Here is a 26,662-nt window from a genome sequence, read left to right as displayed (position 1 = left end):
GGCGTCCTCTGCGTACGAGGAAACCACATTGCATGTGTCCCCTACCATTATGCCCCACTGTGCCATTTCCGTTCGGACTCGAACTGCCAGAGGCTCTGTTGCCTGGGCAAACAGGAGCGGCGAGAGGGGGCACCCCTGTCGTGTGCCTCGTCCCAACTGCCACTCCACCAATCGTGCCGCACATAGTCTCACCCTGGCACGGGGGCCCTATACAGTATGCGGATCCATCGACAAAAACTAGGGCCCAGCCCCATCACCCGGAGGACCTCTAGCAGATACCCCCAGTCAACAGTAATGAATGCTTTAGCGAGGTCAATAGACACCAAGAACATCTGATCCTCCCCGCCGCATACCTCGTGTATAATGTGGTTCAACCGCCGCAGGTTCATGGCAGTGTTGCGCCCCGGGATAAATCCATACTGATCCGGGTGGACCAGATTGGCCATGTGCGACGCCAACCGAGTGACTAGGAGTTTGATTAAAATCTTCACGTCCGTGTTGATCATGGTGAAGGGGCGATACGCCGAAGGGTCGCACCTATCTCCCCCCGGCTTCAGGATCATACAAATTTCGCCCTGGTTCATACTCGGCAAAAGAGTATCACATTCAAACGCTTCAAGATACACTTGTAAGAGGAGGCGGGAGAGAGTATCCCCATATGTCTGATAAAATTCAGGGGGGAAGCCATCACTCCCCGGAGATTTAGTCCTCGGCAGGCAGGCCATTGCCACGCGCACTTCACTCAGTGTTGGTGTTACAACTAGCTTGGCCAGAACCGCCTTAGGGAGGGACTGCAGGGTCAATCCCTGTAGGTAAGGGAGGTACGAAGTCTCTAAGTGATCGCGGGATCCGCTGCATATACTGTTTGTAGGTGTGACTGGAGGACTCGGAGAATGCCCACTTCTGAGTGTACCACACCTCCCGTAGGTCCTCGTAGGGCCACTATCCTCTCCGGTGTGAACTCCCGCCTGAGGATCCAGGCCAGCAGCTGGCCCGATTTGTCGCCTTCTCTGTGAAGACGTTGCCTGTATTGACCAAGGGTATATTTGTCTAGCCGGTCTAAGATGTCATGCACACATGACCAAGCTGCCTGTTCCGTCTCCTGGTGCAAGTCCTCAGGGTCCACCAACGTTTGCTGGCACAGGAGATTATCCTCTGCCTCCTGTAGGTCCAGAAGAAGCTGTTTTCGGACCCCATATGTGAGGCCCATACATTCTCCCCGTATCACCGCCTTCAGGGCGTCCCACCTGGTAGCGAAGGTGAGGTCTCCCCCTCCCAATTCAGATCTATATAGTTGGTAAGGGTGGTCTCTATATGGGTCCTACCCATTTGGTCTTGGAGAAGATCTGCCGGCTGCCTCCAAGTCCGGGGGCGGGAGGACTGTCTCACCCAACTCAAAACGCAGGCCACTTGGGAGTGGTCGGACAAGAAACGGGCCTGATGTGTAATCTCCAGGGAGATAGTTGCGTCTATATTCGCCGCCAAAACTCTGTCCAATCGACTATGTGTGTAATGAGTGAGGGAAAAACATGTGTACAGTTTCTGTGTCAGGTTGCTCAGGCTCCACACATCACTAGCCCCTAAGTTCCCCATAACCTCCCGAAGCTGCGCTGTCATACGCGGTTTTGTGCCCGCGCGGGGTGGAAACCTATCCAGTACAGGGTCCAGGACACAATTAAAGTCTCCGAGCCAAAGCAGGGGAGCCTCAAAGTCGGGGATGAGGACCTCCTGTAGGGTCAGGAAGAATCCAGGGTCGTCTATGTTGGGTGCGTACGAATTCAGTATGGCAAGGTCTCTTCCATCCAGCTTCGCCCGCAGGAGCAGGTACCTACCGTTTATATCCGCCTCCACGTACTGGATGGCAAATGGGACCCCGGGTGCCACCCATACCAGGACCCCCCTAGCGTATGTCGAAAAGGAGGAGTGAAACATCTGGCCCGCCCCTTTTTTCTCAACTTTTGGACACCATCATCATCAAAGTGGGTCTCCTGCAGGCATGCTATGGAAACTCCATGCTGTCGAAGGAAGGACAGGACCCTATGCCTCTTGGTACATATGCCGAGCCCCCTCACATTCCAACTTAAGAACTTATAACCCATGGCTGGTGGCGCTGCCCACCCGGGCCTACCGCTCTACTCCATGTGACCCACCAACCCCGTGCCCGAACTGTGATACACATGATGCCTGCAACATTTCCCCCCAACATTCCCTTCCAGAACCCCCACCACCCCCCTCCCACGAGCAATATTCCTGCAACAACCAAACATGCTAATATGCCCTTTCCCTGCTGGTGCCAGGATGTACACAGCTTTCCCATGTTCCCGAATGGGCTAAACCACCCCAACAAATAAAGAAAAGAAACCCCTCCCCCCCCATCCAGCTCCCAGCACTACCAGCTAACTCGTCAAACATAGGTGACTCGGACTCCTAGAGGTATACCATATGCGTCTGCTAGGACACCGACCCCGCTCTAGGACACACCCCCCTACAAAATCAAATGCATCCGAAGAAAGCCCCCCACTGTCCCCAGCAGGATGCGACTCAGGGGATCCTGCTAACAGTTGCAAGAGGGGGTTAATCAGAGTGAAAACAATGTGACCCTCAGGACGGGATCTCAGATGAAGCCAGTAGATCTCCCACCGTCTCAGGGATCGTGTCGACGCCGGGTAGGCGGGAGAGCGTCCCCAGCAGGCGGCAAGGTGTCCGGAACCAGTACTTCATCTTGAGGCGGATCTACCCGGGCCGCCGGAAGATCCCCGGGCCCGAGGACCCCAAGCAGAGGGCTCCATCGATTCCCACCGTGACTCGCCGCCTCTCTTCGTGTTCAGCGTCGTCAGTCGAACGCCGGCGTCTGGGTCTACGGTTCCTCGCAGGACGTGTTCCCTATGTACTCCTGGTTCCACCCCGTTCCCCCGGCGGGAGGGCATCCCCCCTGATCTCCAGCCACTCCCATACCTCCTCAGGGCCGTCAAAGAAATGTGCCTTGCCTTGGGATATGACCTTAAGTTTTGCGGGGTAGAGGAGCATATACTGCAGATGCAGGTCTCGTAGTTTCTGCTTGACCGCCAGAAAAGATTTTCGTTGTTCCGGAACTTGGCGAGTGTAAACCGGATATACAGACACCTTGGAATTTTCAAAAGTGAGTTGCGCCGTTTCCCTGGCCGCTTTCAGGATACAGTCCCTGTCCCGATAGTTCAGGATTTTGGTGATGAGGGCCTGCGGCGGAGCGCCGGGCCTCGGCGGCGGGACTAACGCTCTATGGGCGCGCTCGATCACAAACACATCAGACAGTCCCGTAGGGCAAAGGGTGGAGCGGATCCAGTGTTCCAGGAATCGCTCAGCATTCCCCATCTCTGCGCGTTCCGGAATCCCAAGGACTCCAATGTTGCTACGGTGTGCCCTCCCTTCGGCATCCTCCGCTCTCCCCTCCAACTCCCCCGTCGAGGCAGAGAGCTGCGTGACTGTTTGAGGGACGCCACCTCCTCCTGCAGCTGGACGATATTCCCCTCCGCAGCGGTGACCTTATCCGTTACCTTACAGAAATCCGCTCCCAGGAGGTTCACATCCACGGATACCGTCTCAATCTGGCCTTTCAAGGTGTTGTGTGACCCCTGTATCGACTGCAGTAGCTCTGCCCGGGAGGGCTCGCCGGAGCTGCCGGGGACATCACCCTCCCCATCCTGACCAGATTGATGTGTGATGCGCTGTGAAGGGAGCCGCTGAGTGGTGTACTGTGTAATGATGTTTGGCTGCGAGGCTCGGGCCATCCTGTCCTTTTGCATTATAGGAGTTTATGGGGACCCCTCCCAGACGTCTGATCAATTGAAGTGACCCCCGACAGTCCCCTCTGCAATATTCCCCGGAGATGCGGAGGGTCTCCGGCAGTCCCACAGGTTGTGCACCACCTCGGCCACAGTTCTAGACCCCACTCACCGCCGTGTCAGCTGCACAGTGTCCGTTCCAGGGAGAAGGCTCCACCCCGAAGTCGGTCAGCTGGCGTCCACGATAGCTCCAGCAGTCACCCCGTTCCTCCCGACACCCAACCAGGGCAGCAACTCGGCCAGGGATCAGGATGGAACCCCGACCGCCAACCGGTCCCACCGTTGGAGGCCGCCGTCCCGGCCCCACCGCTCCCTCAGCCGCCGTCCCTTGGAACTTCAGGATACAGCAGGGGTCCACCCCCAGGAGCCGCGAAGGTGCCCCCCAAGCGTTGAGGGCAGGCCAGGCATTTCAAAGAGATGCGCCCTGATTCCCAGAGCTCTGGTGGTATCAAACGCTTCCCCGGCCACCACCTGTTAGGCCCGAGGTACAGGGTCCCAGGAGCCCGACAGCTTCATCCCCTCAGCTCCAGCCATCGGCTCAGTCACAACCGGCGCCCACTGCAGGGCCGGGCAAGCTCCGGGGCCCCGCGATGACAGAGGGCCCTCAAAGGCAGCAGGCTCCCCAAAGGTCTGTACAGAGAGGAGCCCTGGGGCCCAGACCGCCCCCTCCGCCGTCGTCCCACCACGGGCACAACGCAGCGACAATGGGAGACCCCCGATGGCAGTGGGTGCCCCCCCGGCCGCTCGTGTCTCACCCCAAGGCTCCGAGCAGATGTATCAGGATCTCGGTCTGGCTCCACCGGTGTGCCAGTGGCCTCCACCGCGGGCACGTCGCCTCCTCTCCACAGGGCCAGGCAATCTCTGGGGCATTCAAAATGGCGGGAGGTCCCCAGTGGCAGTAGGGACCCCCCCCCGCCTGCATGCGAGTCCACCCTAGGCCCAAGGCATAGACACCGTCGTTTCCGGCGCACGTCCGCTCTCTGTAGGCCCCAGGGGACCCCAGGAATTCCGCAACACCAGGAGGCCCCAGGTCACAGCCACTTGCCGCGGCACCACCAATCGACGGACCCCGATGGGTCCCGGGAGCTCCGTTCGATTTCACAGCTCCACCGCAGGGTGCCGCCGCAGTCCCGTGGCTCGACCGTCAACCACACCGGGCAGGATCCAAGCCACACGGGAGGACCCGGATGGTAGCGGGCTCCTCCTCCATCCACACGCAGTCTTGATTTTGCGACTGCGGGGAACCTCAGCCGGCAGGCCGCGACCAGGCCGAAAAACCGGCCTTGCGTTAAGTGCGGGTCCGGCGAACCGCAGCCCAACCACCTCCTCCAGTCAGCAGCTGTCAGCTGGTCCACCCCCGGCACGGGAGAATCCCAAGGCGATCGGGACTCTTGGTTCGCCGTTTTTCAGTCCGAGTTTGTCAGGATCTGCATTAAATCAGGATTTATAAGCTGGGCCGGTCGGGAGCTGAAGGAGCTCACGTCCTGTCAGCCATGCTGTTTGGCCACGCCCCCCTATCGTGAGTTCTTTACATCAAGCTCTGTCGATTTTTGGCCCTTTGCTTCAACACACAAGACAATCCTGTGCATATGCTGGACGCATTGTCTGTGAAATGGATTGTGATACAGAGCGTGCCTCTCTGGTCTGGAGGAACACACTACCTGCACCCTCCTAAACCAGCGTGATTATTCTCAGCTCACTGGGCTGTTGAGAACTGAAATCGGTGGCAGCAATAAGATTGTAGTGACAAGACAGGTACGTAGAGGAAACTGGGGCGTACTACCATTTTATAAAGTTCTACCCTTCCCAGTAAGTTCAGGGGTAGTGCCAGCCAGACCTACAAGTCTCCCCGGAGACGTCTTAGAACAGGGGTAATTGTATTGTCCCATACTGCTTGAGGATCTCAGGAAATATGTATGCACAGGTATTCAAATGCACCTGCCGCCTTCTGGTACGTGATCTCTGGCAGGTGTTGGTGTGTTCCGCCAGCCAAGTGTGCATAGCTTGGCTTCCCCAAATAACAGTCCGTCCAGAGGCTTCTCCATATACCTGTAGGCTTTGTGACAAACATAGTAGTGCATTCTGTAGATTTTGCAAATAGAGCAGCAGGTCATCAGCATACTGTCCCAGCAGGCTGAAGAAAGCCACTCTTCTGAGTATCTCTACTACACCATTCCGCCAAGGGCTCCAATGCAAGGGTAAAAAGAAGGGGGACATCACTGCCACTTACCATGCTGGTCGGGAACAGAGGGGTATATTTCTCCTGGAACATTATAAAAGGCTGCTACAAATGCCACAAAGTGTGGACCAATATTCATCCACTGGAGGACCAGCAGTAGAAAGGGCCAGTGTATTGTATGAAAGGCTTTTTCATAGTCCAAAAAAAGTATTGCTGATGGGCACTGCAAATAGTGAGTTTGAGACCATGCCACCTGGGTTCTACTTAGACAATGCCTCTTGTCCCTATTTGGCTTGCATCCATTTGGATCCTCGTGGCTCAGGGATCAGCAAATTGGCAAGAAGCATGACCTCAACATTGAGAAGCAAAATGGGATGGTAGGAGGCACATTCATCTAGGGGCTCTATTTGGTTTCAGTATGACTGAGATCGGTGCTTGGCGGCAGGCATTCGGCAAGGAGCCCGAGTCACCTATGGCATTACAGAGATTAGGAATGTAGGGTGTCAATAGTGAAGAGAACTGCTTGAAGAACTCCATGGGAGAGCCGCTTGGGCCTGGGGTCTTCCCAGAGGATAAGACCATCCCCACCGCCTGGATCTCCTCCAGTGCCAATCAATCAATCAAAGCATTTATATAGCGCACTACACACCCGGAGGGTCTCAAGGCGCTAGGGGAGGGGAGGGGGGGTCCGCTACTGCTCGAACAGCCAGGTCTTGAGCTGCTTCCTGAAGGCGAGGTGGTCCTGGGTCAGGCAGAGATGGGTCGGGAGGGAGTTCCAAGTCTTGGCGGCAAGGTAGGAGAAGGACCTTCCCCCTGTGTTGGCTCTTCGGATGCGGGGGACGGCGGCGAGGGTGTGGCCGGTCGATCGAAGCTGGCGTTTGGGAGCGTAGAAGTTGAGGCGGCTGTTGAGGTATCCTGGGCCTTGGTTGTGTAGGGCTTTGTGTGCGTGGGTGAGGAGACGGAAGGTGATTCTCTTGTTGACCGGGAGCCAGTGCAGGTCTCTCAGGTGTCCGGAGATGTGGTTGTGGCGGGGGATGTCCAGGATGAGTCGTGCTGAGGCGTTCTGGATCTGCTGGAGTCTCTTCTGGATTTTGGCAGTGGTTCCGGCGTAGAGGGAGTTGCCGTAGTCCAGACAGCTGGTGACGAGGGCCTGGGTGACCGTCTTCCTGGTCTCGGTGGGGATCCACCGGAAGATCTTCCGTAGCATGCGCAGGATGTTGAAGCACGACGAGGAGACGGCGTTGACTTGTCTGGTCATGGAGAGGGAGGACTCCAGGATGAAGCCCAGGTTGCGTGCGTGATCTGTCAGTTTGGGTGCGGTGCCCAGGGCGGGGGGCCACCAGGAGTTGTCCCAGGCGGAGGGCGAGGAGCTCAGGATGAGGACTTCCGTCTTGTCTGAGTTCAGTTTCAGGCGGCTGTTCTTCATCCATTCGGCTACCTCTTTTATCCCATCGTGTAGGTTGGCTCTGGCGGTGGCAGGGTCGTTGGTGAGGGAGAGGATCAGCTGGGTGTCGTCGGCGTAGGAAATGATGTTGAGGTTGTGCTGGCGTGCGATGGCTGCGAGGGGGCTCATGTAGACGTTGAAGAGGGTTGGGCTGAGCGAGGAGCCTTGAGGGACGCCTCAGATGACTTCGGTGGCTTCTGATCTGAACGGGGGAGGCGGACTCTCTGTGTTCTTCCGGCGAGGAAGGAGATGATCCACTCCAGTGCCTTCTCCTGGATTCTGACGTCGCTGAGGCGCTGCACTAGGGTACGGTGGGGCAGAGGCGCCCCAAAACTTTTGTGTTCAATTGCTGAGAAGGATCGCAGTGAGAAATCTGTCACAATTGGGTACAACTACTCTAGTGTCGGGCAGCATCATCTTACGAATTTTTGGAGCATTGGGTCAGACATATTTTTGGTCCCCTTGTACATCACCCTTCTGTCCATGATCAAGCGAGATCTCAAGTGAAAGGACCCACTCCTTTCTGTAATTTCATTCTCTCTAGTTCACTATCTGCCAAATACCATAGAAAGGGTTGTACCCTGTATTACCACCTTGCATGCTTCCCAAGTGCAAACTGGAGATGACACAGATGGGGTGCTGATATCAAAATACTCCCCAATTGTTTCTCAGTAGAGGTCTGTAAAGTCGCTATCTTTTAACACCGAGGAATGTAATACTCGAATGCTCATAGGGCCTCTAATGGAAGCATGAAAAAATATCTCGACCAGGGTGTGGTCAGAGCGTGGATATTAGGAAGGTTTTTTCATGAAAGTAACAATATAAAGATGTTTCACTTTAAGTAAAGCATACCTTCTGGCTTTGTCAAAGGGTCAGCACATCAAAATATAAAAGGTTCGCATACTGGCTTTAGCAAGAGGCCAACACATAAACTTATATAAAGCAGACCTTTTGGCTTTATCAAAAATCACCACAATAATTTACCAATAACCAAATTCTAAATCTTTCCAAAAGATTGTCAGCCTAGGATACATCCACCAGATATGCAGGACGTTCCCCTCCTGTCCGCATCTCCTCCAGCACAGCTCATCTACGGCTCTGCATTTTAGTACATTTGTTTCAATCTGTTTAGGCTGACATGCCATATCATCATGAACTTATACATCAACTCCGTGTTCTGCACACTTTTACGTAGAAAGGGGAAGCCAGCCAGAGTTCCTGATATTGGTTCATAGAGATGGGGTTTCACAGGATTAGGTTACGTTTTTTCATGTAAGCCTACTCTGTATCAGGGCGTATTTCAGTATGGATGCCGTATATATTAGAAATAAGACCGTGGGAGCCAGCGTGGGTCGTGAGGAGCTTCTCCTATCCTGTTAGTGGCGTAATTGCAGCCAGTTTATTCTCGGTGATGCAAACGTTTGATTTAATTTACTTTGTAGTCCTTTTTGCATTGATTGAACTCCTCAATGCTACCCTTCTGAAACAGTTCTCATAGCATCCTGCATTTACCTTCCAACAATTTAATGAAATCACCTTTAGTATTCTCAGGGGAAAAGTCAATGTTAACCATTAAAGGTGGGAAGGGGATAGAAACGTAGTCAATCTTTGGATCCTAGATCATGAATCTCGTATTTACAGGATCCGTTTCAAAATGTCTGAATCGTAACAAACTATGGGCCTCGCCCATTTAAGTAGTCAAGGTGTGGCCCAAGGGAGTCTGCCCTGCACTGCCTTGTCCATATGGACCCAGTAGCATTCAGTTTCATATGGTGATTATTCAAAGAGGATTCTGAGCAGGGCTGCCTGATAATATTTCTATATATCCTGAAGCCTCGCCTAACAGACTGCTGAGATGCTGTCAATGTTTTCCTCCAGATGCGATCTCTTTCCCTCCCAAATAAAGGAATTTATGGTTTGTTGCATGGCTACCTTCTGTTTCTCTAGGAAAACACCTTTAGGTACCTAGAAGAGATATAGCAGTCTGTGTAAAACATTTTGCTAAAGTACCTCAACACTACCCAACCCTGAAATAAAGAGATTCTTTATTTATATAGAACATTTCTAATGGAGTTTAGCAAACAGGGGTCGTTTGCTATGTATGTCTGGTGTCGCAGTATAATATACTCAAATACTTGAGTTTTTCATTGGTAACCCAGCGGTGGAAAGCATAGCTGAGAGTCGGCTTTTAAGTTCAGAGGGCAGGGTTCCTTACTTTTCAAGGGTAACCTTGAAGCCGGATACCCTCTCAAAAAATCTCTAAGACTTCCTCTACTGTGGGGATCGATCACTCCGGGTTTGATAATGAGTGATGGAGTTCATCAATGAATAAATGGATTGTATGCAGTTCTTCTCTGAAGCGCATTCCTATTCTACCTGTGTGTTGCCAGTTAGAAGCCGCCAGCAGTTGGACCACGAGAGAGGATAGTAGTGGAGCAGGTAGTCTTCTCTCATATCTATAGCCACGTCTATGTCTTCTGACTTTTCCCCAATGACGAGTACATGCGCCATCACCTGACTGGCCTGGGTCAATAAGATATAATAAAAGGGACATGAGTCTATTGGACAATACCTTCTTACAAATTTAGCATAGAGTTTAGAAGCGCAACAGATTGGTAGACCTCACACCTGTTAGTTGGCTTACCTGGTTTACTTATAATTAGCGCTCCTTGTATCTATTTTTTTTTACATTTCCTTATGCATTTATCCATATTTCTTTTTTCTTAACTTTATCTATATTTATCCATATTTATTATGGGTTTTGTGAAAAAAATAAAGCGGAAACTGGTATATTTCCGCATTTATTTAACCAATAAATATGCAGACATGCTTGAATGCCTGCCAGGTTTCAGTGATATGAACAACTGCAGAAGATAAATCAATGCACTCCGGAAAATATGCACATTTCAGCATCAGCCTTGTGCATATCTACTGCTGTTGAAGCCTCTTTACTAAAATGTCTTTCTTTTTTAACCCCCTTACCTATCAATTCACACAGTCATTGGCTTGGCAGTCATGGCAAAGTGTACTCACACAAAAAGCACCCAATTTCCGTTTTTATCCACATTTAAAAATAAATACAGACGAGAAAATAAATTGTTTTCTGTCTGTAATTATCTGTAAAAATCAGTAAAAACAGAAAACAGGGAGCCTTATTTATAATGTGATATGTGCAGAGGTCATTGAGGGGAAAATAGCTTGAGATCTTGAAGAGAGAGGCTAAATGTGGGACTGTCGATTTGAAGTATTTATAAAAACTGTTCCTTAACCCGTCTGGCCCTGAGGATTTTTCTGGGAATAAGTCCAGAAGGATTTTAGATACCTCTTCCTCTGTAATGAGTTCTTTCATTTTATGTCAATTGCCCCTGCCAACAACAGTAAGCGGACTGATGTGATAAAGGCGTCTACTTCCTCTTGTTGAACGGGGTCTGCTGTATAAAAAAATCCCGAAAGGCCATGACTTTGCTCTTTCTGGGTCTTTAACCTTCATGCTAGTAGTGACCGATCTTATTAGCCCATTCTTAAAATCTTTCCTTCTGACATAATAATGCTTTCTCCGTTTTCCTGTGACAAATAGATTAATTCTGCCTCTCAGAGACGTGTCTTCTCACAGGGGTTTCGATTATTCCATTTCTATATGTCTCTCTGTTTCCTTCTATATCTCTGATTCTAGAAAGTTCGATAGGCCTTTCTAGTTTGGCGGTGCTCCACCCTCTCAGCTATGCATTGTCCATTAAAGATTGCTTTGCAAGCATCCCATAATACATTTGGGGATATATCTTCAGTGTCATATTCTGCAAAGTATTGTGCAATTGTGTCCCTCAACTTCTGTCCTGTGAGCTGATGTCACTGATAAAGGCCCTCTAGGTATACATAGAATCCCCCTAATCACCTTTGTTTCCTCAAATTGAAAATCTTTGTGGAACCCTTGTGACTTTAGCAAAAGCAGAAACCTGCAATTGATACGTTGTTTACCAGCTGGCTGACTGTCTAGCCCAAACCAGTTTCTCCTGCATTGCTATGAAGAACTAGCCTTCCCTTTTGAATGACTGACCATCAGAGGTTTGAATTGTGCTCAAGTGTAACTTGTTGTTAGATCCTTAGCCAGCCCCATACATGAAACTTAATAAGTAGTGAACCGCCCTGTCCTTGATGTGGAGCTGCATTTTGTCCTTCTTCCCAGGACTGGTGTGCAGCTAGAATATTTATTCCTGGATTTACTTATTCTATCAGTCTGCCCACCTCTAAGATGTTGTTAGACTATAGGGAGGATCTTCGGTGTGAGAAGTCTATGGCTAAACCTAGGATTGCCTTTCCACTTTTACCAATAGGCCTCAACTCCAGAGCAAGAGAGGACCAATAGAACCTGTGGTGTAGGAGTGGATCTAGTGAATCAAGAAGTATGGCAATGATCAATCTAGAGTTGTAAACTTGCCTTATGTACCTACTCCCATGCACCAGTGTAGGACTTCATGTTACTTCTCTACTGCTCCCCACAGTCTCCTATACCATAGGACTCTTTGTTGCCTGCATCAGCCTAGGGCCTGCAATGCCTAGCAGAAAGCTGTGGCAATATCCAGAGACACGTAGGTGCCCCTTTGACTTGAGCCCCAGATGATGTGGCAAACCAGCAATCGGGAACGCACCATATCCTGATTCTGAATTTCAGTGTCTCTCCATAGGGGAACCCAAGGGCTCTTTGCCCTTCTACCGACTCCCTAAAGCAGAAGATGCACAGTGTCTATAGGTACCTGTAAAATACATGTTGAACTGTTTAATCACCATTACAAGTTTCCATATATATATAACTCTAAGAACTGCTCTCCCAAAACATCAGGATCGACAATGCACTGGAAAATCTATACTGCGGATAGCCAGTTTTTAAACGTAGGCCTGTGAAATCTGCGAAGTACCTGCAAAATAGACTGCTAAACTCCAGTTCCCAAAGCTAAATGATAATTGGGTTTTTAAACATATCAGTCCTGTTGCCTATCCCATTACCCCAACTAACAGTCATAAGCAAAGGGAATCTGTGCGCACAGATGGGCATTAAAACAAACCATGAACATAACACCCAAAATAAATCCCAATTGCCCAATTACCTTTCTTTAACCACAGTTTTGTGGACGTTAACAGACATTTGGGTAATATTCCTTACTTCAGGAGTTGCCAAACCATGAAATGTTTACTAGACTATGAGATCCAGACGGCTACACCTGTGTGACATTCGTAGGTGTGCTGCATTTCTCCATGGACTGGTTGGCTGCTAGCAGTGTAGTAGTTCCCGAAAGGCATATGTGCTTAACTGTAACTGTAAAGTTGACCCTTTAAAGTAACATTAGGAACATTTTACTATGTAAAGAAGGGTTTGTGTTGTATCCCAACAAGTATAAGCGTTAGGCACTACTGGTTTTTAACTGTGGTGTTTCATTTTAACTGATTTGTTTTTTTACCCATAAAGAAGCATTTCTTCCAAAAGATATACATGGAGTTGGACATTGACTTTTGTTAGGTGGGTAACCTATGTTGAATATTTTATCTGAAACCAACCTTCATACCACCTCCTTTGAGCTACCTTTGATTGATCACATAAACCACTGGAAACCAAGGAGCGCGATGGAGGAAGACGTGCTCGGGTAGAGCTCCTGCTTGAGCTCCCCTTTCCCGGGCCGCTTCTCCGTTAAAATTCTCCTGCTTCTGCCGAAAACTGCTGGTGGACCCGCATTAAACCCCCGCCCACCCACTGACCGATTGCGGGGCAGATCGGACACCGAGGCCCGCACCTGCACGAGCTGGGAAGCAGTGCCCGGCGTTGTCGCGGCGCCCCTGGGGTCCTCAATCACGCGAGGCCGGGGATCTGATGCTGCGACTGGGCCTGCCTCTGCGGCCTGCACGCTGCCTGACCGGACCTTACGGGGCCTGTGAGCGGAGACTGTGAGACCGACCACACTATTGACCGGACTCTGGCGGGTCGTCGGACCCTCCCCACGTGCAGCCCCCACCTGTGAAGAGCAGCGGAAAGCTGGGACCCCGAGCAAAGCCGCCGCTTGGAGAGCTTGGCGGTGCGGCGAAGTGAGAAGCTGAGACCAGCGCAACCACGCCGGTGCCCCCTTGGAGGCGACGCCTGGATGCATTGAGACGCTACCCGGACATCGCCGGTGAGTGACTGCGGGGGAGCGTGGCCTGAACACGGCAACACCCCCCCACACACATATATTGCAGCAAAGGGCCTGTCGACTGGGACACTGGGCCTGAGAACGCGGCCTACTCGCATCCTCGCGAGGCCCTACACGACCTGGGGGCCGAGACTGTGAAATACCCCCCCTCTCTGCTGACCTCTGGCAGATGCGACGTCTCCCTCCTGGGGCACGGCGTGGGGCTACACCCTGACTGAGACCGCCGCGCGACAAAGCTAGAGGAGACCGACGGGTCCTCGCAGGTGCAAGCTGTCTGGAACACGCTATATCGGAGGGAGGGCACCACGCGCCCCTTTCTCTACCCCACCCAGGCCACCACGAGGGCACAACGAGACATGCGGCACACGGCGCGGTGACCCTGGACGCAGGAGGGGCCGTGGTCGATGAGGGAGATCCTGCCCGCTGTCTGCCATCATCGGACGACTCCGCAGTGTATCATCGGACGACCCACGCCTGTGACGACGCTACACTGCGGAATGCCCAGGGGGGCGAAACACTTGATAATTGGCAGGCGGGAACATTTGGTGGTGACCTGAGGACCCCCCCTGAAGGCAAGAACCCCTCTACATCCTTGATCCTAGTCTTTTGTCACGGTCCTGGGAGTTGCTGTGCCGAAGCGACCGCTGCGTGCTAATATACCCGCCCACACTGCACGGACATTTGCTCTATGAGTGCTGCAGGAGGGGCTCCTCGACCTACCTCCCGCACAAGCCAACACACTTGCACACGCATCTGGGGGGTGCCCTCATCGCCTGCTCTGCCTGGCTGTGCGCCCTGTTCTACCTTTTGTTGCCAGACCCGCTGCCTGGACGCTGCCTAACGCAGGTGTACAAACGCCCTTGCGCACCTTGCCCGTGTCCGCGACATCTGACCCGCCATCCGCTTGAACTGTACCACTGGCGGACAGGCCGAGCGCACTTGCCACGCCTGGCTCATGTCTGGAGGAGTGAAGACACGGACCGGAACCGGAGGCACGATACCGAAGGGGAAACTTTCCAAGGCGGCGTCCAAGATGGATGCAGAACTGGTGACGTCTAAGCTGGACAATGTGTTAGCCATCATGGAGCGGCTGAAAGAATCCATGCAGCAGACTCGCACCTCTCTCGAGACCAAGATAGACAGTGTGGCGATCGATCTGACTCACCTCAAGGCCGATCACAAAATCTTCAGGATCGCACTACCACCTTGGAGGGGGCGGTGGCGGCGCTGGAACCCACGGTGAACCAAGCGGACAAACACATCCGAGATCTGCTCAACAGAGTGGAATTTTTGGAAGAGCGCGCAGAGGACGCGGAAGGACGGGCACGGAGAAACAACATCCAACTCGTAGGCATCCCGGAGAAATGGGAAGGGATAGATCCCACTCGACGGGTAGAAGACTGGCTACGCAACCTGCTACCTGAAGACACACTATCACCTCACTTTGTGGTGGAACGTGCTCACCGGGTGCCCACGAGACCCCTCCCCCCTGGCTACAACCCCAGATCTCACATATTTCGTGTTCTGAACTACAGAGACTGCGACACGATCCTGCGGGAAGCCAGGAAACTTGGCGACATCCAGATAGACAACGCCACAGTGATGTTTTTCCCGGACTACACTGTGCAGGTACAAAGGCAACGCCATTCCTTCCTGGCAGTGAAGAGACGACTGCGACAAGCGGACCTCAAATACTCGCTGCTCTTCCCTGCGAATTTGAGGGTGGTGGCGCAGGACAAAACGCGCTTTTTCACCAGCCCTGAGGAGGTGGAGGGCTGGCTTGATGGAGGAGTAACTGAGGCGCCTAGAAAGGCGCATGGAACGACCACGACAACGCGCACACGCGGATCGAGATGACGCCACAGGCGCAGAACACCTACACCCACCCGCGCCCAGAACACGCCACACCGCTCTCCACCTACGGACCTAATTCGGCAGGAGCAACAGGATGCGCTTCGCAGGGTTACAGAGATCAGTAATTCTCCGGCCCCATCCTCTGCTCCCAATGCCAGCCCGACCACATTCCCGAGTGACGATGAAGCGATCTATGGCCTACCGGATTCCCAGCGCTCTGCGGACCTCCCTGATGTCACCCCACAGACAGTGGACCTTCTCGGCTGAGAGGGACCGGAGGAGCTTTCCTTCCCCGCGAGGCGGGACTGGTATGACTACACAGCTGTCACGCTGACTTGCCCTGAGGTGAGCGGACTACAGAACTGCCTGGTGCAGGGATTCCCCTGCCCTGAGGAGTCGAGAACTATCAGGACGCAGTGAGTAACATTTTTTCGTATACACACGGCCCTGTCTACCACCTTGAAAGGCCCGGCACCATGGCTGTAGCTGCATGCCTGCCGGGGACCTTTGTACTGACCTCTCCGGAGACGGGGGGCCCTATGAAAGCCCTTACCCCATTCTCTGGCGTTGAGGAACCTAACCTGGAACACACAGGGCGGGTCGATTTATGGGCCTCCCGGGGCTAGCTCTACTTGAGCAACGAGGTACCGACGGACAGCGCGGGGCCTCCTCCCAGAGCAGCCAGCCAGGTAGAGGTGAGGCAGGATTTTCCTACTAGTGAGGATACCTGGGTATGACCTGATCATCTAATAAAGACAGGAATACCGGTGGAGTATATATAAATTCACTTTATTTGTTGTCACATACAAATTGCAGCAGCAATATCACATGATTTTTCCATCTGGTCCTGAAGAAAGCCGATGATACCTTTGGATCAATAGGCTGAAACATGTTGACCATCTAGTGACAGTGGTTTTACCTCTATACCACTGTGCTGTTACTTTTTAACCCTGTCAAGCGGAACACATTAATAAAGTACTTTAGTGTATCCACTTAGATAGTTTTAATATTCACTTTCTTTTCATTCACACAGCGCTGCTAACCTCACTACACCTACTTACTCACATATGGGATTACCATCCCTTTGTCCAAAAAAACATCTCTGAGTTCCTCCTTTAAACTCCGGAGTAGTAGATCCCAGTGTTGACTAGGATTTCTACACTGGTAAGGAGGACCCATATGATGAAGCATGTCACCCTCGGGTGAGTGAGGGTTCTTATCCTTAAGGGATGTCTCCCCCAGTCAGGTTTGTAGCTTCACATTGGTTATGAGAGAGATAACTTAGCACATTTATCGTATACATATAATTATGACCACAGTTGTGCAATTTTGTGTTGTGCTTTAATTTGGGAACGCACACTGAGTGGTCTATAAATATCCCTACAGACCCCCAATCTACTGTAGTTTTTTCACGATTTATGGGCCTACCAGACAGACACGGCCACACTTTGCTGGCCCGGGAGAGGTGGCATTTCTCTCATCAACAACACTGACACTCGGACTATTGTTGTGACAGCCACTTACCAGCCCCTAGAACTGTATAGTTTACTTTAGCTCATTTGAGTGTTTGGACGGCGGCATGTTGTGCAGCCGACCTTTTGGCATTATCTATAATGTTGCCTTGTTTTGGCTTTTTGTGTCCCCTTTCTTTCCTACCCTCTTGCACCAAGGGGGGGTCATTGAAAATGTGCTAACAGCTAGCAATGGTATGAGGGCGGGGATGGGATTGAAGGACTGGAGGGAAGTCGGGTCCGAAGGGCAGGACCTGGCAGACGAGTGTGGGACTTCCATGAGCAGTGACTATGGCTGAAATCCGGATATGTACCTGGAAAGTCAGGGGCATGCACACACGACTAGGCGATATCAGATTTACTCTTATTTAAAACGCCATAGGATAAATATAGCGCTGCTTCAAGAGACACATCTGAACAGGGCGGAGGTACAGGCGCTGCATCGCAGGTGGCGTGGGCAGCTCTATGCTACAGACTACTCCTCATTCTCACGCGGCGCCCTAATATGGATCCGTCCTGGGACCCCCGGGCAATCACAGACACATATGTAGACCCTGAAGGCAGGTTCGTGGTGGCACAGGGTTGGCTGGATGGGCAACAGGTGGTCTTGGTCTCCCTCTACTCTCCAAACACTGATCAAGGTGGTTTCCTGGCGCACCTCTCTGCGACGATGGCGACCTGGCACGCTGCCCCGTGGATACTAGGGGGTGATTACAATTGCGTGTTAGACACGACGCTAGACCGCTCCTCCCCACCCCCACCTGGCGCACCAACACATGGTGCCATGAAGGCACTGCTTGGATGGGCCGCACAGTGGGATCTTCATGACGCTTGGCGATCGCACAACCCTGCAGCGCAAGTGTACTCCTATTACTCGGGCACGCACAGCTTACACGTGCGTTTGGATAGATTCATGGTGCCCGCTGAGCTACTCCCACTTGTTACAGACACGCGATACATGGGGCGCACACACTCAGACCACAACCCACACTTCCTGACTATCGCCTGAGAGCGCCCACACCCGCCCATTCCCACCTGGCGACTCCAGCCGGCGCTACTGCTAGTTGCGGCTTTCCGCGACTCCCTCCTCACGCATACTGCCCAATGCTTTGAGGAGAACTCAGGTACGGCATCCTCTCCCCAGATTGAGTGGGACGCCTTTAAGGTCGTGATTCGGGGCCACTGCCTGGGAACACAGGGACATATGAGGCGGCAGCTGGAGGGCGACTTAACGCGACTGGAGACTGACCTGCTTGATCGGGAACGGGAGGCAGTTGGTGGCACTGCTGACCCGCTGACGGAGGCCCACACGGAACATGCGTGCCTCCTGGAGCGGCTGCCCAACCTCAACTTTGCTTCGCACTCGGCGCGGAAACACCACTTAAGCGATAGGCCCGGCAAATTATTGGCCTGGCTGATTTCGCAGGATGACCGAGCAACCCTGGTGGCGGCGCTACATGTTGACGGAAAGGGACTAGTATACTCCCAGCTCCACATCCACGAGGCATTCTCGTCTCACTATGACGCCCTATATCGCTCCCGGCTTCGCGATTCCCGCCCGACGTAATGGAATACCTCTCCCCCCTCCAAATGACGCAACTTACAGTTACACAGCAAGATGAACTGGGGGCCGTGCTCTTGCCTGAGTAGCTACGGGAGGCCATATCTAATCTGTCCAATGGTAAGTACCCTGGCCCTGATGGGTTACCGGCCGAGTTTTACAAGGCTGGTTCGGACATTCTTATCCCGGAACTCCTGAAAATGTACATTGCGGCTGCTGAAGACTCCTCTCTCCCTCCCACACTAAACGAAGCCAATCTGATCTCCATCCCTAAGCCCGGCAGAGATACCACACGGGTGGGCTCTTATCGTCCCCTAGCCCTCCTGAATACAGATTATAAAATACTGGCCTCCACTCTGGCTCAGAGACTGGCCCCCCTGGTTTCACTCCTGGTGCACCATGACCAGAACGGCTTTCTCCGGCGCACCACACATCTTACAATATCCGTCGCCTGTTCCGGGTGCAGGAATATGCTGTTCGACACTGGCCACGAGCAGGGTGCCTGGTGTTGGACCTCGAGAAGGCGTTTGATTCTGTGGAGTGGCCATATCTGAAGGCGGTAATGGAAAAATACAACCTGGGGGACGGCTATGAGACTATGGTCAATCTGCTGTACTGTAGGCCTACGGTCCGAGTCCGCACCGGGCAATTACTATCTGACACCATCCACGTACGGAGAGGCACCAGGCAGGGCTGTCCTGTCACCCCTGCTGTTCTCATTGGCCATGGAGCCACTGGCCACGATCCTCAGGGCCCAGGGACAGGAGTGGGGAATCCCAATGGCAGATGGACTCCATGTGATCTCGCTATATGCAGACGACTTGCTGTTATATGTCAAAGATCTGACCAGTGTCCCGGAATCCCTCACGGATATTTTCCGGACCTTCGAAGACATGTCGGGACTGCGGGTCAACTGGTCCAAGTCGGGAGCCTATTCCTTCAGCCCGAGCACGCCTGAAAGTGACATCCGCATCGGTGGAGAGAGGCTGCAATGGTACCCCACCACGTTCCGCTATTTGGGAATCCATATCTACCGGGCCCCGGCAGACGTCCTGGAGGGGAACCTACTACGGGCGATTGCCTCCATCCGTGCCCAGATTGGCTTCTGGAAGACCCTACCCCTAAATGTGCCTAGTTGTGTGGCGCTGACCAAGATGATAGTCCTGACAAGGCTTCTATACTACTTCGCCAACATCCCGACGTACGTACCCAACAAAGTGTTTCGGGAACTGGAGGTCCTACTTCTTGGCCTTGTCTGGAATACAGGTCGACCCCGAGTGGCGCTGACTAAACTGTACATGACCACTGAATCGGGAGGTCTGGCGGTTCCCAACATGGAGCTATACTACCTAGCGGCGCAACTGCAATGGGTGTCGGGATGGCTCTGCGGCAAGAACCTGGGGGACACTGCTTCGGATACTACTGTCTGGACCCAGACGCAAGTATGCACACTGTTCCATCCTATGACCCGCTCCCCCTGTCCCCCACAATTACACCTGGCGGTGGCACGCAGATGCTCTCTGCGATGTCTACGGCTTACCCGAGCCACAAAGCCGTATGCCCCGATACTCCCTCTCCTGGGCACTCCCGGAACGGCGGGAGCACTGACGGAGGCTCTTTTGGCCAGCTGGACGCGTGCTGGGGTGGAAACACTAGGCGACCTTTATGCAGATGGTGCGCTGCTTTCTTTTGCGGATCTCGCCACTAGCACGGACCTCCCTGCTGGACAATTTCTATTACACGCATCCCTTATCCACACACTAACCGCCTCCTCTGGCGATATATCGGAGGAACTGCCGATGCACTATTTTATGCAGTATCTGCATGTCATGGGCAACGGCTCACATATTATACATTGGCTAGCACAGGCCCTATTACTACACACACAACCTTCCACACTGCCACTTAGAGAAAAGTGGGCGATCGACAGAGGGAGGGATTGGACTGACAAGGAGTGGGCAATGATACTAGTTGGGACAACTAATATCCCACGCAACCCCCGTTTCAGACGTATCCAATTCTATATTTTACACCGAGCCTACCTCACACCCGACAAGATAAACAGATACTTCTCGGCCACTGACACTGCTTGCCAACGATGTTCTTTGATAGGGGCGGATCTTCTGCACATGCTTTGGCACTGCCCTGCCATACAAATATACTGGGACGAGGTCACTACATTATGCACGCAGTGCACGGACGAACATGTGCCGCGGACATGGGAAGCCTGCATTTTGGGGCTTTATAAGCGCACAAAACTCAACAAGGTGCAGGCAAGATTCTGGGATATGGGCCTAATCACAGCTAAGCGCTTACTTACCAAGCATTGGAAGGCCAATACCCCCCCACACCCGACATTGGCACACATCCTTCATTAATTGGGCGCGAGCAGAGGGTACGGTGCTCCTCCGAGAGGAAACAGCAGGACTCCGGAAATTCCCCATTGCGCAGCTCTGGGGCAATCTCCTTATGTCCTTCCAGCAAGCCTGTCAGGAACAGGGGATAACTTCAGCTAGCATGACCCTATTCCACCGCGACGACGAGGAGCATTGCGGAAAACTACCACACTCGCCCCCTTTTCCACCCCCTTGTCGACATGCTGCCACAACGGCTGCTGGCGCTTCCACCCTCCTTTTCCACATAATACATTCTCACGCAGCGCCAAACCCGCACTCATACACTCGCTCCTACCCGCTTGCTGCACGCGCCCTGCCACAGACAGAGGTCTGGCGTGTCTGATGCGTCAAATGGCGTCCCTCACACGACAGATCCTGCCCATACCCTTCGGAGAAGGATCCATCCGATAGCTGCACTCTGGAGAAATCAAGCGTGCGCCTCCACTCGACCCCCCCACGCCCAAATAGCCGTCCCGCCACACCCTGCCCCAGAACCGAAGACCCCTCATCAAGGCTGCAGCTACCTCCCCCCCTAACACGCCGATGGACGCAACTTGTTCCTTACCCTCCCTTCCCTAGTTCTTTCATCATTGGGTTGGTTCCGGTAATTGTTTATTTACTGGTCACGTTCCCTGACCAAGCCCTTTGTTGTTACTGACGAAGACACCCTACACGCTGTGACAATGTCGCGGAGTGACACGTACATATAGATACATTGTACCTCTGTTGCCATGACATGCCACAACACAACACATACACGGGACGCGGGCCACACCCGAGATAATTGCCCTGTGACACCGGCCGAACGAGCCTACACACGGACCTCCACCTTTGGCAACCATACATATATCGCAGACGCCGGAGGGTTCAGTTTACACTGGGACAACGAACACCTGGGATTCCGCTGTGGCGGCCGTAACCTGGCGTCGTCGACTATATACAACTAACACTTTGCATTAGTGAGCTATACCACTATACGCCAGCCCACAGTATGGTGGCATCACAAGCACAAGGTCTTTGGTACCTTTATTCCCAGTCCACACACTACCTGGTAGTTGTTGCCGCCTTTTGTTTACATTGTGGACTTAGACTACAGCTCATATAGTGCAGATGCTAGAATTGCAATGATGTGTTTAAACCGACAAAAATTACAAAACCTACAGACCTAATTGTTACCGTACTGAGTACTAAATATAGTCTCCGTGTTCTTTCTGAGTTACGCCGCCGGACCCCAGGGTTGCCGGCTAATTGGCTGTGTTACCTTACCAGTATTTCATTTGCATGTTCTTCTTTGATGCCAGCACCTGCGGATTGCAGGCTATGTGACATGTGCAAATGTGTTTTCTTTGTTTCTTTGAACAATAAAGGTCTTTTAAAAATAAAAAAAATAAAAAAATAAACCACTGGAAACCAACGAGAACTGAGATGATCCTGGCTATAACCTTTGAAAGCAACTGAAACAATGGCCCAGAGTCAGTAGTGATTCTACCCAGTGCTTGCGCCTGACTTCATAATATGACATAGAGCATCGGCCTGATTCAGTCATATTTTCACTGCTGTTGAATTGACTGTATATAAATATTCTTTCTCTGGGGTTTCTTTACACATCTCTTCCCCAAAGACAGACAGGCACACACCACTATGCCCCCATTATGATATTCTGTTTGCCCAGTGTGTGCATCATGTCCCTACTCACCTTGCTTATCCTACTCACACCCACTACCTCCTCACCACATACCATACCTCAGACATGTCAACGAAAATTGCTACACTTCCAGTCAAAACTAGCACCTGCCTTTGAGATGCATGCGACAAGTTGCCATTAATCTCTGCTTAAGTAAGTAAAATAACACTGATCCAGCTCTTCAACTATTTAAGACAAAAGACAACCTAAAACTGTGGCAGAGACTATGGACGGGATAACAAAACATGTGTGACTGGAAAGGGAGCTGAGGCAGTGTTTGCTCCAAACTCCTTTTACCGCCGTATTATGTAAGATTCTGTGTGCCAAAAACGTTTCTACTTATTTCGTATGTGACATTTTATTGTGGTGGTGGGTGATATGTTCTGTTGTGTTTTTTGCAGATGTGTTTTTGTGCTCTATAATTGCAATGTGATTTTGTTGTCCTGCGGTTAGTGTGTTTTGACTGTTTTGTTATCATGTGACCTGTTTTTTTTTAATTGTGGTGTTACACTGCTACGTGATTGTGCTATGTACAAGTGTTTATTTTAGATATGTCAACACATTTTTCTATATTTCCAGGCAAAACCTGCCTGTGAAAATCAAACTACAGTGAGAAAGCTGCACTGCACCAGCTACTTGTGACACCAATCGGCATACAACTGTGACAGACTGCCTTGCCTTAGCTCGCCCAGTGCTCACATGTTATAATATGCCTTCAATTAGTACTTGCAGCGCACACTTTATGTGATACAGGTCTGTGTTTTTAGTTACGCGAATGTTTGTGTTAGTACTTTTACAATTAGTACTTGCAGCCACACTTTATGTGATACAGGTCTGTGTTTTTAGTTACGCGAATGTTTGTGTTAGTACTTTTACAATTAGTACTTGCAGCGCACACTTTATGTGATACAGGTCTGTGTTTTTAGTTACGCGAATGTCTGTGCTAATACTTTTACAATTAGTACTTGCAGCGCACACTTTATGTGATACAGGTCTGTGTTTTTAGTTACGCGAATGTTTGTGTCTAGAGGACATCTATGAAGAAGTACACATTTATTTTCTACAAACAAAGCAATTAGGTGAGGTCATGCTTTTCCACCAACGTAACTCCTACATTATGGGATTAAAATTAAAAATCGGATTTGTAATCCTTCCACTTTGGTGCGATTATGTAGAAGATCAGGAAAAAGCAATCTGTTGATTTTAAACCGGACGCGCTTAATAGACCATCCCCGGAACTGAGGGTGGGGAGCCGTGTTTGTCTGTGGTTACAGTCAGGTTCCTGTGCAAGCGTGTAGCTTTTGCAGTTTTTAATACACGTTTAGACGTTTGGGTAGGAGGGGCGAGGAGAGAGAGGCCATGAAAAGCTCGCCGAATCTGAGAAGTTTATAGCGCTTCTGAGAGCACGTGTGCAGACACCTATATGGACTGATACTGGAGGGGGTGGGGGACGTGATACGGGTGCAATGGTGGCTTTCAACAATTTGAACAGGTGCAACAGGAAGCTGGGCTCAGACAGTGCCAGGTGCGCGCGCATTCAAAGAGGTTGGCGCTTATGTGTACGATGGCTTAAGCGTGGTTACACAGGAAGCGGGGTTGCTGCTCCCAATAACACTGACCTAATGGGTTTCACTGCTCCTCGCGTCAGGGAAACCAACCAATCAATGCAGAGTCCAGAACTTTGTAAAATGCCCCAAACTTTGAGTTTGCTTCTTTTTTACAAGTACATAAGCATGTTTCTTTGCCATTTTTTTTCAGTATGCTATTGAAAGTGCATGTCTAAAACAGTGAAAAAGTGAAGGGCGTGAAAGAACGGCCTGTTCACAAACTGCATTTTGTGATACGCAAAATAATATTACAGTAAAACGAGTTGCTCACTATAAAATGCTATTCACAAACGTATATATGCTGAGACCTCCGTCTCTGCCCACGTAAGCCTACGATTTAGGTTTTAATGTGGTAGGAGCAGGGCTTTAAGTAGGCCGGGCAGGGGCGGCTCTAGGCTCATGGCGGCCGTGGGCAGGGAGCGTAGGTAGGGGGCCCCCGGAGGAACGCAGGCGCGGAGGCCAGTGAGGGGGGTGGGGGGGGGGGGGGGGGGGGGGTCAGGGTGTTTGGAAGTGGAACAGAGCCAGAGGCCACCAAATCCCTGCCAGGGGCCGCCACGCAAATCTTTTATTTTTTTATTTTTTGATTTATTTAGTTTTATATAGCTCTGGCTAGACCCGGCGGTATCAGAGCGCTTTACATGAGGAAGAAACATTGTTTCAGAACATGGTTACAAAGTTACATCAGATACTGGAGCGTAGTTACAGGAATTACATGAGTACAAAAGCATAGCATCAACATGAGGTAAAAAGTAGGCAAGGGGAAAGAAGATTAGGGGAGAGAGGGAAGGAATAGGGGAGGTAGATGGAGAATAATGGAGGAAAGAGGAGGGGGATGGTGATGGAGGCAGAACGGGGAGACGAGGAAAATCAGTGTCCGACGTCCGGCTGGGTAGGTGACGGGCGAGAGGTGAACCAGAGCCAAACTCCTCTATAGCTGCGTAGGACAGCTCAACCGGTTATCGGCCAAAGGTTGCTCGGGCACCGCAGTACATACAGAAAGGTTATAGTTTCCGCCTAGGGGGTCATAGTCCAAAAGTTCCATCGAGCGCGCCAGTCACAGTGTACAGTGCTGTGCTCTCGGCGGTAATGGGATAAAAACCCAGGACTCTGCTGTGTAAGTCTCCCTTGTCTCTCTGGACTCTATGTATCCATCCTCAGAGGATTATTATAATATGGATATATATTGACTTGGCAGCCCCTGTGGTTTGGCGGTCCTGTGTTGGTGCACAGCTTGTACATGCCTAAGGCTGCCCTTGGGCCGGGTCCCACCGGGTCTGAGCACCGGTCTCTATCGGGCTCTGTTTTGTGCCCTGACCCAGGCGGTCCATTTTTTCCCGGACTGCAGTGACAGCGGGCCCATCGATGTGAGCTGCTCACGCTGCTCACTTCTCACTAGTGGAGAAGTTACTGCATGACGTCATGTCAGGTGTGCATTGTAGGGGAAGGGAAATCCTTTAAAGAGTTATTTTCTCTCCGGATTTCCCTTCTCTTTTTGAAACTCAGGAGCTGCAAGATCGTCATGGTGTCAGCAGGGCTTTATCTGGAAGCTTTTTCAAGGTGATAAAAAGTAGGTAATGTATTTCAGTCCAGTCCAGTCCAGTCTTCGAGCAAGTCAGTCTCAACACAGAGGAATTGCAACTGGTTTCTACAGAAGATAATCAAGGCAAGTACTTAATATAACACCCCGTAGGAAATAATATTGAATACAAGAGATTTTTTTGAGTTTTAAATTAAATATAAATAATTGTGTTAGTGTAAAAAAGTTAGATTAAATTAATAACATATAAAATGTTGGAAATTAATATTTAACTTATTTTGTTTGCAAAAGATATACAACAATGTTAATATTATAACCTGGAATAATATGTATTAAATATTAATGAAATATTAACCTATGAGATGGTTGCTTTTATGTTTTTATTACAACGAATATTTCTAAATGAAAGTAATATATTTAAAATATTTATTTTTAATAAACATTTAATTTGATGAGTTAATGCACTGCAACATTTAATTATATTAGTTCTAGGTTGATAATAGTTATTTTAAATTCAATAAAATTTTTATTTTACACTCAAATGTTTTAAATATTTTTTTAATATTAATAAACTTTAATTATTTTATCCTATACTCAACAATTGGGAGATCTCTGATAACATTTGAAAAGTTACTAGTAGTAACTTTACGCTTGTAAATTTTGCCTTAGATGTCTCCACCCCGTTGTATGTATGCACTTAGGCGTAAATTTCCACTCGAAAATGGCGAATATTGAAAAGGCATAGACTTACACATAGGTGCATGTGAGTAAATCTACACAAATAAATTTGCCTTTGTAAATAGGGCCCAAAATATATGGGAGGTTTTGGTGTATGAGAGGAGCAAATAAGCAGAGATTTCCGGGGTCACTGCAGTAGAACTGGTAGAGAATC

This window comes from Lissotriton vulgaris, chromosome 7, assembly GCF_964263255.1.
Source record: "Lissotriton vulgaris chromosome 7, aLisVul1.2, whole genome shotgun sequence".
NCBI classification, from domain to species: domain Eukaryota; kingdom Metazoa; phylum Chordata; class Amphibia; order Caudata; family Salamandridae; genus Lissotriton; species Lissotriton vulgaris.
Note: the sequence above shows the minus strand (reverse complement) of the source record.